Genomic DNA, 6002 nt, shown 5'->3' on the forward strand with positions numbered 1-6002 from the left:
GCCACAATCTGATATTGGATTGAAAACATTTATTTTTACAGTGAATTATTTCTTCATCCAAACATTAATATAATATCAAGCTTTTCAAAAACGCACGAGCTGAATATCTCATAAGGAGAACTGACAAGACTTACTAAATTGTCACGCCCAGCTCGTACGATTCTCGTGTGTGCCACGCACGTGTGCTTTCCTGATCGTACCCAGCTGTGTCTGATTATGTTTGCCCAGCCTTGTGTATTTCAGTCCGTGTCTTGCATTGGTTCCTGGTCTGTCACTGATGTTAGTCTGCGTCAGATGTTTCCAAGTCCCCGTTACCGAAATAAATCCCCGTTTTTCCCCGTATCCTGCCTGCCTGCCTTGCCTGTTTCCTGCCCGTCTGTCTACCTGTTCGCCGCACCCGTTAACCGGCGATCCTGACAGAATGACGGACCACAAGAAGAGAAAGCAGAGGAGAAGGAGACCCGATGAGCCGACGATCAGCCTGGGAGCTTCCTCTCTCGCCAGGCTTTGGGAGCAAGTAGGAGGAGGAACTCCTCCTGCTCCATGAACGGGAGCCGGTCACCGAGGAGCTGCAGCCGCCCCTCGAGCGGTATTACTTCCGGCCCGAGCGGCTGGCTAATAGAGGGGCCAGAGTGGTGTGGGACGCTATCCCGCGGGTGCCCCGCACCCTTAAAGGGGCCACGCCCGTCTCTCCTGTGCGGGACCTGGAGGTCCCGCCGCCTGCAGCCGCCCAGCCCGAGGCACTCCCTTCTCCTCTGCCAGCTGCAACCGCTGCGCCTCCGCTGGTGGTTCCAGTTACGCACGCGGCCCTCGCGAATCGATACTTCACCCTCCAGGGACTTTATAGGAGGGTGATGGACGAGCCGGCCATACAAGGCTCCCAGAGGAGAACCAGCTCGCTGCGCAGCTACAGCGTGACTTCGCTGCATTCCCTCCCGCCTCTCTGCAGGAGAATCTGGAGAGATTAGTAGAGGGCCTCAGGAGGCTGATCCAGATCCGGAGAGCCCCGGCCCCTGCTACGAAGCTCGAGCCGCCGCCTCCTGTGCCCGCGGCTCCAGCGCAGCCCGAGCAGGCGCTCCCTCTGCCCGCGGCTCCCGAGCAGGCGCTCCCTCTGCCCGCCGCTCCCGAGCAGGCGCTCCCTCTGCCCGCCGCTCCCGAGCAGGCGCTCCCTCTGCCCGCGGCTCCCTCTGCCCGCGGCTCCCGAGCAGGCGCTCCCTCTGCCCGCGGCTCCCGAGCAGGCGCTCCCTCTGCCCGCGGCTCCCTCTGCCCGCGGCTCCCGAGCAGGCGCTCCCTCTGCCCGCGGCTCCCAAGCAGGCGCTCCCTCTGCCCGCGGCTCCCGAGCAGGCGCTCCCTCTGCCCGCTGCTCCCGAGCAGGCGCTCCCTCTGCCCACGGCTCCCGAGCAGGCGCTCCCTCTGCCCGCGGCTCCCAAGCAGGCGCTCCCTCTGCCCGCGGCTCCCTCTGCCCGCGGCTCCCGAGCAGGCGCTCCCTCTGCCCGCGGCTCCCGAGCAGGTGCTCCCTCTGCCCGCGGCTCCCGAGCAGGTGCTCCCTCTGCCCGCGGCTCCAGCGCAGCCCGAGCAGGCGCTCCCTCTGCCCGCGGCTCCCGAGCAGGCGCTCCCTCTGCCCGCGGCTCCCTCTGCCCGCGGCTCCCGAGCAGGCGCTCCCTCTGCCCGCGGCTCCCGAGCAGGTGCTCCCTCTGCCCGCGGCTCCCGAGCAGGTGCTCCCTCTGCCCGCGGCTCCAGCGCAGCCCGAGCAGGCGCTCCCTCTGCCCGCGGCTCCCGAGCAGGTGCTCCCTCTGCCCGCGGCTCCCGAGCAGGCGCTCCCTCTGCCCGCCTAAGCGATCACCCGCTCCCCAGCGTCCGCGGCGAACCTGACACTAAAGAATATGTAAACATTGCTATAGACACTATTTTAAAATTGTACAGCTGTCTGAAATACAATTACACATCTTCTTCCCCTACCTCTGACAGCAAGCTTTTTATTTCATGATCATGAATGTCAATGTCTCAATGTCAAAGTAAGTTCATTGTAATGAGCAACTGTTCTTTCAACATTTTGAGATGTCAAGTTTGCAGGATTTAAGTGCCATTTTTGTGACAGTGCATTTACATGCTTGAAAAGATATGTAAATCACCAAATTAACCCAGAAAGGGGCTTCAAGGTGGAGAAAGGAGCAAAAAGACAAGCTGTGAATTCAAATGTTCTGTCTCTTATTTCAAAAATAGCTGACTTTGAGTGGAGGGAGGAGCATAAGTTGCCCTCACAATGCGATCTCTGAACATTGTGGATAACAAAAGTGATGGATGGATGTACACAAGAAGAATTTTGCTATCTTTTAAAAACTGTATGCTGTCATTATATATGTAAAAACCTACTTAATTTGTCTGTATATCCATCTATCCATCCATTTCCCAAACTTATCCTACTGGGTCGCGGGGGATCCGGAGCCTATCCCGTAAGCAATGGGCACGAGGCAGGTAACAACCCGGGATGGGGGGCCAGCCCATTGCAGGGCACACTCACTCTCACATGCATTCCTACAGGCAATTTAGCAACTCCAATTAGCCTCAGCATGTTTTTGGACCATGCGGGGAAACCAGAGTACCTGGAGGAAACCCCACGACACCATGGGTAAAACATGCAAACTCCACACACATGTGACCCAGGCGGAGACTCGAACCCGGGTCCCAGAGGTGTGAGGCAAGAGTGCTAACCACTGCACCACCATGCCACCCCAATTGATAAATCAACCTGTTTATTTCAAGGCAACATAACTTTTAAATGGGAATATTTTACATTATTGATTTAGTTTTAATAGAAAGATCCCAAAGCTGGTATCAGTATCAAAGTCAAAATTTTGGTATAAATCCATCTCTAATGTGATGTATTCATGACATGCAAAGTCTATACAGACAGGCACAGAGGCACACACACACACAGAACATGGCTGGGGTTCGAGTGGCCTGTATACCTGGAAATGGGAGGCCACCATGCCAACACTATATACTATATGGTTCTTATTGTTAATTATTGAAAATTATCTAGTTATTTATATGGACCATAACAGTGTATGCAGAATTATACTCGTATGTGGCATTAATGGCTGATATAATAGGTATGGAATACATACTGTAGAAGACTGTTGCAACAAGTTGTCAGGTGCCTGACCAAGCCTCTTCTCAAAGGAAAATCGAGAGATTATGAGCTTAAGGGCCAATAAGGCACAGTTTACGTCTCTGCAGTGTAATTAAGGAGAAACAACTCTCAGCATTATTACTGTACATGCGATGTAATGATCGTGGGCAGCATGGTGGTTAGTGCTTCTGCCTCACAACAAGAAGGTTCTGGGTTTGGTCCCGGGTCCTCTCTGTGTGGAGTTTGCACACTCTCCCCATGTGCGTGGGGGTTTTTGCCAGGGGCTCCAGTTTCCTCCCACAATCCAAAAGCGTGAAGGATAGGTTGACTGGTGAGTCTAAATTGGACCTGCGTTGTGTTGGCGACTGCTTAGGTTTGGTTCCTGGGATCGGTCATTATGAGCTTAGCTGAACCTGCTTATGTGATTTATTTTATTTTGTTATTCACTCTTGAAAAAAAAAAGGCAAAGTATAATATCGGCAGATTTTGGGGTGAAGGATGGTATCTGAATACACAAATCACGAGTAATGCCACTATTTACTGCTGTTTGCTGCGCAGGGAGAACATGCTGCTTCGACAACATCTTTCCTCAGTGGAAGAATCAGCCAGAAGAACTTCTGTACCCGTTTCTGCCTGCTGTATGTTTAATTTTTTTATTTTTTTTGTGAAACTGTGCAGCTGAATTGATTGTTATATAAATTAATTCATTAAAGACTCTTCCCACCTGTAGATGGCAGCAGTGAGCTGCTAGGGAAGGTTGAAACTGACCCTCTGACAGAGGGGTCCTCTTGCTGCAGGAGGTCATGCAAGAAAACAGAAGACTGCAGTGAGTGTGTCCATTTGCCGCTGTTGTTTTATCTGCTTTATCAATGTTTTTCCAGTAGCATATTACGTCATGCGTTTCACTAACACCTGTTAGCTCAAATAAAAAAAAAGTTGACTCAGTTTCCTACCTGTGTTACTGCGACCAGACCCCTAACCAATACTTAACATATGCACCAGAGAGTGGAAAAGGGAGCATTACTCAACCGCACCCAGTCCTCCAAGCAACAGGGGGCGCTCCTGTCACTTGAAAATGCTCAGTTGCTGCACAAACTGGACGAACTGCAAAGGTTTGATACGCCTGTGATCTGTGTTGTCTCACCTCTAACCACATGTTGTAAAAGTGTCTGCTGCATGTGCCGGTTCATATCGTGCACCGCACACGCCACCAGCTGCTGCTCGGGTCCATCGCTGTGTGGGCGGGCTGCTCTCTGCAGCCTGCAGTGTGTCCATCATCAGCTGCCAATGGCTGTCATCAGCCCCCTGCACAGATGCCGTGCTGTGAGTGTCTGTATGTCAGGACACAGGAGTATTACAGTTATGATCTGGGTCACATAGCACCCAGACACCAAACTGTTTGACATTTTACTAGAATGATTAAGGTGCTGTTTCTGAGAATATCAATATTCTGTCAGCTGTCCCAATGTAATTTAACAGGTAAGTTCAGCTTTTAAGTAGACTGTGTGTGTGTGTGTGTGTGTGTGAGAGAGAGAGAGAGAGAGAGAGAGAGAGAGAGAGAGAAAACCTGTTACTTTGACCTTGTGAGGACATTTTTCCAGTTCCCACAATGGAAAACTCAATGTTATAAAAAGTCTGTCCATGCAATTGATGAACTAAAATACCAAAAGTCCCGTATTACTTATGGTTAAGGTTAGGGCTGGGTAGGGGTTAAGGTTGTCATAGTTAGGATTATGGTTTTGCCAATAGAAATGAATGGAGAGTCCCCATAAAGATATGAATACAAATGTATTGATATCTATGTGTGTCTCTGTGTGTGTGTTTCCCTAACATTTATAACACCGCCCCAGCCTGTGCGATACCTGTGTAATTAAGCAGTTCAAGTGAAATTTCCATTCCAGTTTCTGAGAAATACACACTTAATATTTAATGACCTTCACGACTGGTCAGGACTGCTGTAAGATTTGATGCACCTTTCATCTCTGCCATACCTCTGTTTTGCCAGTTGGTGGCACTGCCTCCTCTCTGGGCCCTGCAGGCTGTTGCCTGTGGGGAGAAATATCCAGCCCAAACTGAAATCCAGAGTGAGCCTCCCAGTCAGAGCGCAGGACTTCATGGACGGAGGAGGTGAGATTGCCTCTCCAAATATCAGCTGTCAGAATATCAGAATATTTAGGAGCTTATATGTATGTTTAACATGACGTGTATGTTTATGCACATAAGTGTTTAACACCACATGTGTGTTTATGCACATGTATGTTTCACGCGACATATGCTGTGTGTGCCCAGCTCATGGACTGAGAGCAGGGGCCACGTTCAGCATTTCCCGGCTCTGAGGGACAGCAGGGCCCTTTGGGGTCAGCCTGTGGAGCCCCAGTCCTGGAGTTCTCCCATCAAGGTGCTCCTGAGTGCCCCCCTCCATCTCGGCACTGAGCAAAGGAGCCACAACTCACTGAAAAGCGCAGTGATGTTTCAGTGATAATGGCTTGCAGCCTTAAAGATCATCATTTTGAATGTCTATATGGCTCTTAAAATGTAATGTTCATGTTTTTGCATTGCATTGAACTCACTTGGTCCCTGCATAGATCAACCATAAATGCAAAATGACTCTGGCTAAAGATCCTCTGGCCTGTTATCATCCAGAGCAGCAGATTCAGATCTGATTGACAATCATGGGAAGCTGCCAGGTTTGGCCAGATTTGATCACATGACTATGAGCGCATGTTCACTAGCTACCACAGTAAAATGCAGATAATACCTTGTTATTCTCTGTTGTTCATTTTCCAAAATAATTTAATTCATTTGTACATCCATCCATCCATCCATCCATTTTCCAAACTGCTTTTCTTACTGGGTCGCAGGGGGTCCA

At 50.6% G+C, this 6002-nt stretch overlaps 1 long non-coding RNA gene across 1 annotated transcript; it reads left to right on the plus strand.

Annotated features, from left to right (window-relative positions):
* Positions 1-4108: 4108 nt before the first annotated feature.
* LOC125722736 (uncharacterized) lies at positions 4109-5442 on the plus strand. Its single transcript, XR_007386558.1, has 3 exons — positions 4109-4245; positions 5139-5260; positions 5423-5442. It is a non-coding gene; the product is annotated as an uncharacterized LOC125722736 (long non-coding RNA).
* Positions 5443-6002: the final 560 nt, after the last annotated feature.

This window comes from Brienomyrus brachyistius, unplaced genomic scaffold (assembly GCF_023856365.1).
Source record: "Brienomyrus brachyistius isolate T26 unplaced genomic scaffold, BBRACH_0.4 scaffold41, whole genome shotgun sequence".
NCBI classification, from domain to species: domain Eukaryota; kingdom Metazoa; phylum Chordata; class Actinopteri; order Osteoglossiformes; family Mormyridae; genus Brienomyrus; species Brienomyrus brachyistius.